This window comes from Phyllobates terribilis, unplaced genomic scaffold (assembly GCF_046119375.1).
Source record: "Phyllobates terribilis strain yellow unplaced genomic scaffold, ASM4611937v1 Scaffold_1__5_contigs__length_1240528914, whole genome shotgun sequence".
Lineage (NCBI taxonomy): Eukaryota > Metazoa > Chordata > Amphibia > Anura > Dendrobatidae > Phyllobates > Phyllobates terribilis.
Window position 1 is genome coordinate 613,746,786 of NW_027362761.1, and position 12,787 is coordinate 613,759,572.

The 12,787-nt window shown below is 54.2% G+C and overlaps 1 protein-coding gene across 2 annotated transcripts in view; it reads left to right on the plus strand.

The window, feature by feature from the left end:
- The first annotated feature begins 5,874 nt into the window (after positions 1-5,874).
- Positions 5,875-12,787, plus strand: part of LOC141272678 (uncharacterized) — a 53,741-nt gene continuing 46,828 nt past the window's right edge. For both annotated transcript variants that reach the window (XM_073683639.1, XM_073683649.1), the window contains exon 1: positions 5,875-6,010. The gene's annotated coding sequence lies outside the window, so the exon portion shown is untranslated. The remainder of the gene's footprint in view (positions 6,011-12,787) is intronic.

Genomic DNA, 12,787 nt, shown 5'->3' on the forward strand with positions numbered 1-12,787 from the left:
CCTCCTAAAGAACCAGAGGGCAGAGCAGAGTGCAAATTACCTACAGAAAAAAGGAAAAAATGCCAGAGTGAATAAAACAAACCACGAAATACAAAATAAAGGACTAAGTACGTACTGTTAGGGTACGTGCCCACGGTCAGGAGCTGCTGTGGGTTTGACGCTGCGTGTTATGGTAAATATTTATACTTTGCTTTATTATTCAGACAGTTCACATATCTTTGATAACTTTGTATTTTAATATTAGCTTTATAAGTGTTATTCATAAATAACAGGGTGTTGTCTCTCATATAGAGATGTATTAAAGCCTTCCTTTGTTTCTGAACGTATAGTAAACTAGATATAACCAGCCTCCTAAGGAATGCAGCAGAAGACATCATTTACGACTTTGTTTTTCCCAACTTATCTTCCTCTTTAGGTAACGTAATGTAAGCCATTCCCACTTTCCTTCTCTTTGTGGTTTGTAATAAAACTTATAACCAGGCATCTGAGGGCAGACAAGTCTGGGACACAGACAGATTTGGTCGTGTTTCTCTTGTCTCCGATCGATCGACTCCCTGATTTGATCAAAACTGGCAAACGCGTGAAACCTTTTGAGTTTCTGCTAAAACTTTCCATAAAGGTTTCCACATCAGCAGCCTCAAACACGCAGCGTCCAGCTATTACAGCACAGTGGATGAATTTCTAGAAATCCCAAGTCCACTATGTGTCTCTGTGCACCCGCAGATCACCCACAGACAGTGACATGCGGCTCCGCTTGTGGCCTTTCCCCATAGATAACATGTAAAAAAAAAAAATTGCTCTGCTGATTTGCATAAAATGAGGGCAGAGGCCGCGCGGCTACTCCACAGGTGGCTCCTGACCGTGGGCACAGACCCTCAGAGAATATGCCACCTACTGATGGATGATGATGATGATTCAGAGTGATGACTGATGATGATGAGTCAGGGTGATGACTGATGATGATGAGTCAGGGTGATGACTGATGATGATGATGAGTCAGGGTGATGACTGATGATGATGATGAGTCAGGGTGATGACTGATGATGATGAGTCAAGGTGATGACTGATGATGATGATGATGAGTCAGGGTGATGACGATGATGAGTCAGGGTGATGACTGATGATGATGGGTCAGGGTGATGACTGATGATGATGATGAAGAGCCAGGGTGATGACTGATGATCATGATGATGAGTCAGGGTGATGACTGATGATGATGATGATGAGTCAGGGTGATAACTGATGATGAAGAGTCAGGGTGATGACTGATGATGATGATGAGTCAGGGTGATGACTGATGATGATGATGAGTCAGGGTGATGACTGATGATGATGATGAGTCAAGGTGATGACTGATGATGATGATGAGTCAGGGTGATGACTGATGATGATGATGAGTTAGGGTGATGACTGATGATGATGCTGAGTCAGGGTGATGACTGATGATGATGATGAGTCAGGGTGATGACTGATGATGATGAGTCAGGGTGATGACTGATGATGATGATGAGTCAGGGTGATGACTGATGATGATGAGTCAGGGTGATGACTGATGATGATGATGATGGGTCAGGGTGATGACTGATGATGATGATGATGGGCCTGGGTGATGACAGATGATGATGATGAGTCAGGGTGATGACTGATGATGATGATGATAAGTCAGGGTGATGACTGATGATGATGATGAGTCAGGGTGATGACTGATGATGATGATGAGTCAGGGTGATGACTGATGATGATGATGAGTTAGGGTGATGACTGATGATGATGATGAGTCAGGGTGATGACTGATGATGAGTCAGGGTGATGACTGATGATGATGATGAGTCAGGGTGATGACTGATGATGATGGGTCAGGGTGATGACTGATGATGATGAGTCAGGGTGATGACTGATGATGAGTCAGGGTGATGACTGATGATGATGGGTCAGGGTGATGACTGATGATGATGATGGGTCAGGGTGATGACTGATGATGATGATGATGGGTCAGGGTGATGACTGATGATGATGGGTCAGGGTGATGACTGATGATGATGATGATGGGTCAGGGTGATGACTGATGATGATGATGATGGGTCAGGGTGATGACTGATGATGATGGTCAGGGTGATGATGATGATGATGGTCAGGGTGATGACTGATGATGATGGGTCAGGGTGATGACTGATGATGATGGGTCAGGGTGATGACTGATGATGATGGTCAGGGTGATGACTGATGATGATGGGTCAGGGTGATGACTGATGATGATGATGATGGGTCAGGGTGATAACTGATGATGAAGAGTCAGGGTGATGACTGATGATGATGATGAGTCAGGGTGATGACTGATGATGATGATGAGTCAGGGTGATGACTGATGATGATGATGAGTCAAGGTGATGACTGATGATGATGATGAGTCAGGGTGATGACTGATGATGATGATGAGTTAGGGTGATGACTGATGATGATGCTGAGTCAGGGTGATGACTGATGATGATGATGAGTCAGGGTGATGACTGATGATGATGAGTCAGGGTGATGACTGATGATGATGATGAGTCAGGGTGATGACTGATGATGATGATGATGAGTCAGGATGATGACAGATGATGATGAGTCAGGGTGATCACTGATGATGATGAGTCAGGGTGATGACTGATGATGATGATGATGGGTCAGGGTGATGACTGATGATGATGATGATGGGCCTGGGTGATGACAGATGATGATGATGAGTCAGGGTGATGACTGATGATGATGATGATAAGTCAGGGTGATGACTGATGATGATGATGAGTCAGGGTGATGACTGATGATGAGTCAGGGTGATGACTGATGATGATGATGAGTTAGGGTGATGACTGATGATGATGATGAGTCAGGGTGATGACTGATGATGAGTCAGGGTGATGACTGATGATGATGATGAGTCAGGGTGATGACTGATGATGATGGGTCAGGGTGATGACTGATGATGATGATGATGAGTCAGGGTGATGACTGATGATGAGTCAGGGTGATGACTGATGATGATGGGTCAGGGTGATGACTGATGATGATGATGGGTCAGGGTGATGACTGATGATGATGATGATGGGTCAGGGTGATGACTGATGATGATGGGTCAGGGTGATGACTGATGATGATGATGATGGGTCAGGGTGATGACTGATGATGATGGGTCAGGGTGATGACTGATGATGATGATGATGGGTCAGGGTGATGACTGATGATGATGATGATGGGTCAGGGTGATGACTGATGATGATGGTCAGGGTGATGATGATGATGATGGTCAGGGTGATGACTGATGATGATGGGTCAGGGTGATGACTGATGATGATGGGTCAGGGTGATGACTGATGATGATGGTCAGGGTGATGACTGATGATGATGGGTCAGGGTGATGACTGATGATGATGATGATGGGTCAGGGTGATGACTGATGATGATGGTCAGGGTGATGACTGATGATGATGGGTCAGGGTGATGACTGATGATGATGATGATGGGTCAGGGTGATGACTGATGATGATGATGATGGGTCAGGGTGATGACTGATGATGATGATGATGGTCAGGGTGATGATGATGATGATGGGTCAGGGTGATTACTGATGATGATGATGATGGTCAGGGTGATGACTGATGATGATGGTCAGGGTGATGACTGATGATGATGGGTCAGGGTGATGACTGATGATGATGATGATGGGTCAGGGTGATGACTGATGATGATGGTCAGGGTGATGACTGATGATGATGATGATGGGTCAGGGTGATGACTGATGATGATGACTCAGGGTGATGACTGATGATGATGGGTCAGGGTGATGACTGATGATGATGGGTCAGGGTGATGATTGATGATGATGATGATGAGTCAGGGTGATGACTGATGATGATGGGTCAGGGTGATGACTGATGATGATGATGATGAGTCAGGGTGATGACTGATGATGATGGGTCAGGGTGATGACTGATGATGATGATGATGGGTCAGGGTGATGACTGATGATGATGATGATGGGTCAGGGTGATGACTGATGATGATGGGTCAGGGTGATGAATGATGATGATGATGATGAGTCAGGGTGATGACTGATGATGATGGGTCAGGGTGATGACTGATGATGATGATGATGAGTCAGGGTGATGACTGATGATGATGGGTCAGGGTGATGACTGATGATGATGATGATGGGTCAGGGTGATGACTGATGATGATGATGATGGGTCAGGGTGATGACTGATGATGATGGGTCAGGGTGATGACTGATGATGATGATGGGTCAGGGTGATGACTGATGATGATGATGATGGTCAGGGTGATGACTGATGATGATGGTCAGGGTGATGACTGATGATGATGGGTCAGGGTGATGACTGATGATGATGATGATGTGTCAGGGTGATGACTGATGATGATGGTCAGGGTGATGACTGATGATGATGATGATGGGTCAGGGTGATGACTGATGATGATGACTCAGGGTGATGACTGATGATGATGGGTCAGGGTGATGACTGATGATGATGATGATGGGTCAGGGTGATGATGATGATGATGGGTCAGGGTGATGACTGATGATGATGATGATGGTCAGGGTGATGACTGATGATGATGGGTCAGGGTGATGACTGATGATGATGGGTCAGGGTGATGACTGATGATGATGATGATGGTCAGGGTGATGACTGATGATGATGGGTCAGGGTGATGACTGATGATGATGGGTCAGGGTGATGACTGATGATGATGATGATGGTCAGGGTGATGACTGATGATGATGGGTCAGGGTGATGACTGATGATGATGGGTCAGGGTGATTGATGATGATGATGATGGGTCAGGGTGATGACTGATGATGATGGGTCAGGGTGATGACTGATGATGATGATGATGGGTCAGGGTGATGACTGATGATGATGATGATGGGTCAGGGTGATGACTGATGATGATGATGATGAGTCAGGGTGATGACTGATGATGATGATGGGTCAGGGTGATGACTGATGATGATGATGGGTCAGGGTGATGACTGATGATGATGATGATGGTCAGGGTGATGACTGATGATGATGATGATGGGTCAGGGTGATGACTGATGATGATGGGTCAGGGTGATGACTGATGATGATGATGATGGGTCAGGGTGATGACTGATGATGATGATGATGGGTCAGGGTGATGACTGATGATGATGATGATGAGTCAGGGTGATGACTGATGATGATGATGGGTCAGGGTGATGACTGATGATGATGATGATGATGATGGTCAGGGTGATGACTGATGATGACTGTTGCCAACTAGATTTTTACTTTTTATTCTTTACACTTCACATAATCACGGACCTCCGGCGTTATCTGCAGTCACATTAGACGACCATAATAAATCATTATAATTATCAGAGCTACAGAGTCTACAGCCCAGAAATCCTGCAGGAGACGCCGGCGCCTTCACTCTCACCTGTAACTGCTGATAACAGAATAATCTCCACAAGATTCTCCAGCTTCAAGGAAATCCCCAGGAAAATGTGTCCTAAGGTGTGGACTACTAGTCACATGACAACTCCTGAGCTCCGCCCCCTGATCACATGACAGCGACGTCACAACAGGTCCTTCGCGTCGATCCTGAGCTCCGCCCTCTGATCACATGGCGGTGACGTCACCACAGGTCCTTCACGTCTATCCTGAGCCCCGCCCCCGATCACATGGCGGTGACGTCACCACAGGTCCTTCACCACTCCTCTCCTGAGCTCCGCCCCCTGATCACATGGCGGTGACGTCAGCACAGGTCCTTCACCACTTCTCTCCTGAGCCCCGCCCCCTGATCACATGGTGGTGACGTCAGCACAGGTCCTTCACCACTTCTCTCCTGAGCTCCGCCCCTGATCACATGGCGATGACGTCACCACAGGTCCTCCCGCTCTCAGTGCAGCAGCTCCGTCCTGGTTGTGCGCAGCTCTTGCTCTCTGGTATCAGCCAGCAGCAGGTTTCCGCTTCCCGCCATTCCGGTGAGATTACAGGGAGGGTTTGTGGTGAATCTGTGAGAGGAGAGTGTGGGGTGAGATCAGAGCTGTTCCTGTGGAGGCTCCTGCTCCATGTGACTGCGGCTCCTCAGTGTTGTATGGGGGATGTGCAGCGGCTCCTCCTCACCTCACCGCCCCCGCTGGAGGTGGAGTTACCACGGTGACCGTCCCCCGCTGGAGGTGGAGTTACCACGGTGACCGTCCCCCGCTGGAGGTGGAGTTACCACGGTGACCGTCCCCCGCTGGAGGTGGAGTTACCACAGTGACCGTCCCCCGCTGGAGGTGGAGTTACCACGGTGACCGTCCCCCCTGGAGGTGGAGTTACCACGGTGACCGTCCTCCGCTGGAGGTGGAGTTACCACGGTGACCGTCCTCCGCTGGAGGTGGAGTTACCACGGTGACCGTCCCCAGCTGGAGGTGGAGTTACCACTGTGACCGCCCCCGCTGGAGGTGGAGTTACCACGGTGACCGACCCCTTCTGGAGGTGGAGTTACCACGGTGACCGCCCCCCGCTGGAGGTGGAGTTACCACGGTGACCGTCCCCCGCTGGAGGTGGAGTTACCACGGTGACCGTCCCCCGCTGGAGGTGGAGTTACCACGGTGACCGTCCCCCGCTGGAGGTGGAGTTACCACGGTGACCGTCCCCCGCTGGAGGTGGAGTTACCACGGTGAACGTCCCCCGCTGGAGGTGGAGTTACCACGGTGACCGTCCCCCGCTGGAGGTGTAGTTACCACGGTGACCGCCCCCGCTGGAGGTGGAGTTACCACGGTGACCGTCCCCCGCTGGAGGTGGAGTTACCACGGTGACCGCCCCCCGCTGGAGGTGGAGTTACCACGGTGACCGTCCCCCGCTGGAGGTGGAGTTACTACGGTGACCGTCCCCTGCTGGAGGTGGAGTTACCACGGTGACCGTCCCCCGCTGGAGGTGGAGTTACCACGGTGACCGTCCCCCGCTGGAGGTGGAGTTACCACGGTGACCGTCCCCCGCTGGAGGTGGAGTTACCACGGTGACCGTCCCCCGCTGGAGGTGGAGTTACCACGGTGACCGTCCCCCGCTGGAGGTGGAGTTACCACGGTGACCGCCCCCCACTGGAGGTGGAGTTACCACGGTGACCGTCCCCCGCTGGAGGTGGAGTTACAATGGTGACCGTCCCCCGCTGGAGGTGGAGTTACCACGGTGACCGTCCCCTGCTGGAGGTGGAGTTACCACGATGACCGCCCCCGCTGGAGGTGGAGTTACCACGGTGACCGTCCCCGCTGGAGGTGGAGTTACCACGGTGACCGTCCCCCGCTGGAGGTGGAGTTACCACGGTGACCGTCCCCCGCTGGAGGTGGAGTTACCACGGTGACCGTCCCCCGCTGGAGGTGGAGTTACCACGGTGACCGCCCCCGCTGGAGGTGGAGTTACCGCGGTGACCGTCCCCCGCTGGAGGTGTAGTTACCACGGTGACCGTCCCCCGCTGGAGGTGTAGTTACCAAGGTGACCGTCCCCCGCTGGCCGCTGGAGGTGGAGTTACCACGGTGACCGTCCCCCGCTGGAGGTGGAGTTACCACGGTGACCGCCCCCGCTGGAGGTGGAGTTACCACGGTGACCGTCCCCCGCTGGAGGTGGAGTTACCACGGTGACCGTCCCCCGCTGGAGGTGTAGTTACCACGGTGACCGTCCCCCGCTGGAGGTGTAGTTGCCAAGGTGACCGTCCCCCGCTGGCCGCTGGAGGTGGAGTTACCACGGTGACCGTCCCCCGCTGGAGGTGGAGTTACCACGGTGACCGTCCCCCGCTGGAGGTGGAGTTACCACGGTGACCGTCCCCCGCTGGAGGTGTAGTTACCAAGGTGACTGTCCCCCGCTGGAGGTGTAGTTACCACGGTGACCATCCCCCGCTGGCGGTGTAGTTACCACGGTGACCGTCCCCCGCTGGAGGTGTAGTTACCACGGTGACCGTCCCCCGCTGGAGGTGTAGTTACCACGGTGACCGTCCCCCGCTGGAGGTGTAGTTACCACGGTGACCGTCCCCCGCTGGAGGTGTAGTTACCACGGTGACCGTCCCCCGCTGGAGGTGGAGTTACCACGGTGACCGTCCCCCGCTGGAGGTGGAGTTACCACGGTGACCGTCCCCCGCTGGAGGTGGAGTTACCACGGTGACCGTCCCCCGCTGGAGGTGGAGTTACCACGGTGACCGTCCCCCGCTGGAGGTGGAGTTACCACGGTGACCGTCCCCCGCTGGAGGTGTAGTTACCACGGTGACCGTCCCCCGCTGGAGGTGTAGTTACCAAGGTGACCGTCCCCCGCTGGCCGCTGGAGGTGGAGTTACCACGGTGACCGTCCCCCGCTGGAGGTGGAGTTACCACGGTGACCGTCCCCCGCTGGAGGTGGAGTTACCACGGTGACCGTCCCCCGCTGGAGGTGTAGTTACCAAGGTGACTGTCCCCCGCTGGAGGTGTAGTTACCACGGTGACCATCCCCCGCTGGCGGTGTAGTTACCACGGTGACCATCCCCCGCTGGCGGTGTAGTTACCACGGTGACCGTCCCCCGCTGGAGGTGTAGTTACCACGGTGACCGTCCCCCGCTGGAGGTGTAGTTACCACGGTGACCGTCCCCCGCTGGAGGTGTAGTTACCACGGTGACCGTCCCCCGCTGGAGGTGTAGTTACCACGGTGACCGTCCCCCGCTGGAGGTGTAGTTACCACGGTGACCGTCCCCCGCTGGAGGTGTAGTTACCACGGTGACCGTCCCCCGCTGGAGGTGTAGTTACCACGGTGACCGTCCCCCGCTGGAGGTGTAGTTACCACGGTGACCGTCCCCCGCTGGAGGTGTAGTTACCACGGTGACCGTCCCCCGCTGGAGGTGTAGTTACAACGGTGACCGTCCTCTGCTGGAGGTGGAGTTAACACGGTGACCGTCCCCCGCTGGAGGTGTAGTTAACATGGTGAATGTCCCCCGCTGGAGGTGGAGTTAGCACGGTGACCGTCCCCCGCTGGCGGTGTAGTTACCACGGTGACCGTCCCCCGCTGGAGGTGTAGTTACCATGGTGACCGTCCCCCGCTGGCGGTGTAGTTACCACGGTGACCGTCCCCCGCTGGCGGTGTAGTTACCACGGTGACCGTCCCCCGCTGGAGGTGTAGTTACCACGGTGACCGTCCTCCGCTGGAGGTGTAGTTACCACGGTAACCGTCCCCCGCTGGAGGTGTAGTAACCACGGTGACCGTCCCCCGCTGGAGGTGTAGTTACCACGGTGACCGTCCCCCGCTGGAGGTGTAGTTACCACGGTGACCGTTCCCTGCTGGAGGTGTAGTTAACACGGTGACCGTCCCCCGCTGGAGGTGTAGTTAACACGGTGACCGTCCCCCGCTGGAGGTGGAGTTACCACGGTGAATGTCCCCCGCTGGAGGTGTAGTTACCACGGTGACCGTCCCCCGCTGGCGGTGTAGTTACCACGGTGACCGTCCCCCGCTGGAGGTGTAGTTACCATGGTGACCGTCCCCCGCTGGCGGTGTAGTTACCACGGTGACCGTCCCCCGCTGGCGGTGTAGTTACAACGGTGACCGTCCTCTGCTGGAGGTGGAGTTAACACGGTGACCGTCCCCCGCTGGAGGTGTAGTTAACATGGTGAATGTCCCCCGCTGGAGGTGGAGTTAGCACGGTGACCGTCCCCCGCTGGCGGTGTAGTTACCACGGTGACCGTCCCCCGCTGGAGGTGTAGTTACCATGGTGACCGTCCCCCGCTGGCGGTGTAGTTACCACGGTGACCGTCCCCCGCTGGCGGTGTAGTTACCACGGTGACCGTCCCCCGCTGGAGGTGTAGTTACCACGGTGACCGTCCTCCGCTGGAGGTGTAGTTACCACGGTAACCGTCCCCCGCTGGAGGTGTAGTAACCACGGTGACCGTCCCCCGCTGGAGGTGTAGTTACCACGGTGACCGTCCCCCGCTGGAGGTGTAGTTACCACGGTGACCGTTCCCTGCTGGAGGTGTAGTTAACACGGTGACCGTCCCCCGCTGGAGGTGTAGTTAACACGGTGACCGTCCCCCGCTGGAGGTGGAGTTACCACGGTGAATGTCCCCCGCTGGAGGTGTAGTTACCACGGTGACCGTCCCCCGCTGGCGGTGTAGTTACCACGGTGACCGTCCCCCGCTGGAGGTGTAGTTACCATGGTGACCGTCCCCCGCTGGAGGTGTAGTTACCACGGTGACCGTCCCCCGCTGGAGGTGTAGTTACCACGGTGACCGTTCCCTGCTGGAGGTGTAGTTAACACGGTGACCGTCCCCCGCTGGAGGTGTAGTTAACACGGTGACCGTCCCCCGCTGGAGGTGGAGTTACCACGGTGAATGTCCCCCGCTGGAGGTGTAGTTACCACGGTGACCGTCCCCCGCTGGCGGTGTAGTTACCACGGTGACCGTCCCCCGCTGGAGGTGTAGTTACCATGGTGACCGTCCCCCGCTGGCGGTGTAGTTACCACGGTGACCGTCCCCCGCTGGCGGTGTAGTTACAACGGTGACCGTCCTCTGCTGGAGGTGGAGTTAACACGGTGACCGTCCCCCGCTGGAGGTGTAGTTAACATGGTGAATGTCCCCCGCTGGAGGTGGAGTTAGCACGGTGACCGTCCCCCGCTGGCGGTGTAGTTACCACGGTGACCGTCCCCCGCTGGAGGTGTAGTTACCATGGTGACCGTCCCCCGCTGGCGGTGTAGTTACCACGGTGACCGTCCCCCGCTGGCGGTGTAGTTACCACGGTGACCGTCCCCCGCTGGAGGTGTAGTTACCACGGTGACCGTCCTCCGCTGGAGGTGTAGTTACCACGGTAACCGTCCCCCGCTGGAGGTGTAGTAACCACGGTGACCGTCCCCCGCTGGAGGTGTAGTTACCACGGTGACCGTCCCCCGCTGGAGGTGTAGTTACCACGGTGACCGTTCCCTGCTGGAGGTGTAGTTAACACGGTGACCGTCCCCCGCTGGAGGTGTAGTTAACACGGTGACCGTCCCCCGCTGGAGGTGGAGTTACCACGGTGAATGTCCCCCGCTGGAGGTGTAGTTACCACGGTGACCGTCCCCCGCTGGCGGTGTAGTTACCACGGTGACCGTCCCCCGCTGGAGGTGTAGTTACCATGGTGACCGTCCCCCGCTGGCGGTGTAGTTACCACGGTGACCGTCCCCCGCTGGCGGTGTAGTTACCACGGTGACCGTCCCCCGCTGGAGGTGTAGTTACCACGGTGATCGTCCTCTGCTGGCGGTGTAGCTACCACGGTGACCATCCTCCGCTGGAGGTGTAGTTACCACGGTGACCGTTCCCCGCTGGAGGTGTAGTTACCACGGTGATCGTCCTCTGCTGGAGGTGTAGTTACCACGGTGACCGTCCTCTGCTGGAGGTGTAGTTACCGCGGTGACCGTCCTCTGCTGGAGGTGTATTTACCACGGTGACCGTCTCCCGCTGGAGGTGTAGTTACCACAGTGGCCGTCCTTTTCTGAAAAGGCTATAATGAGATGAGGGGAGGAGACGAAGGACAGAGGAGACGGCTGTACGGGGGGTCACCAATGATATCAATAATAATAGACATCTACGTGTTAGACAAACCCTATAGGGATGAACAAATAGTTATTAAATTGCCCAGGGTGTAAATTACCCTATATCAGGGATTGTGAATTATAGCTCCCAAAGAGGCTATGAGCTATTGAGCTATTTTAAGAGCTTTTGTTGCCCTTTATCTATCACTGAATATACTTACACTTATTACTTCTTGATAACTCATGGACTGCAGTCATCAATAAGATAATTTAATTTAGCGTCAGTGGCAGGATAGGTGTCCCTAAATAGGGCACTATCATAGATTGAAATATATTAATATAGGACCACATTTGTATTTTTACAGTATCAGTATCCATCGGCCGTGGTTGGTGTCCATTTTGTAGATGTGATCACAGACTTAGTTACAGGATAATAATATAATAATAATCTTTTTATTTATATAGCGCGAACATATTCAGACAATTTCCAGACATTATCATCACTGTCCCCATTGGGACTCACAATCTACATCCCCTATCAGTATGTCTTTGAAGTGTGGGAGGAAACCTAAGAACCCGGGGAAAACCCACACAAACACTGCGAGAACAACAGATGTCCTTGGGATTTGAACCCAGGATCCCTGCGCTGCAAGGCTGCAGTGCTAACCACTGAGCCACCGTGCTGCCCGGTCGTGGTCGGTGACGTCTTGTAGATGTGATCGGAGCCTTAGTTACAGAATCCATCGGTCGTGGTCGGTGTCGTCTTGTAGATGTGATCGGAGCCTTAGTTACAGGATCCATCGGTCGTGGTCGGTGACTTCTTGTAGATGTGATCGGAGCCTTAGTTACAGAATCCATCGGTCGTGGTCGGTGTCGTCTTGTAGATGTGATCGGAGCCTTAGTTACAGGATCCATCGGTCGTGGTTGGTGACGTCTTGTAGATGTGATCGGAGCCTTAGTTACAGGATCCATCGGTCGTGGTCGGTGACATCTTGTAGATGTGATCGGAGCCTTAGTTACAGGATCCATCGGTCGTGGTTGGTGTCTGTCTTGTAGATGTGATCGGAGCCTTAGTTACAGGATCCATCGGTCGTGGTCGGTGACTTCTTGTAGATGTGATCGGAGCCTTAGTTACAGAATCCATCGGTCGTGGTCGGTGTCGTCTTGTAGATGTGATCGGAGCCTTAGTTACAGGATCCATCGGTCGTGGTTGGTGACGTCTTGTAGATGTGATCGGAGCCTTAGTTACAGGATCCATCGGTCG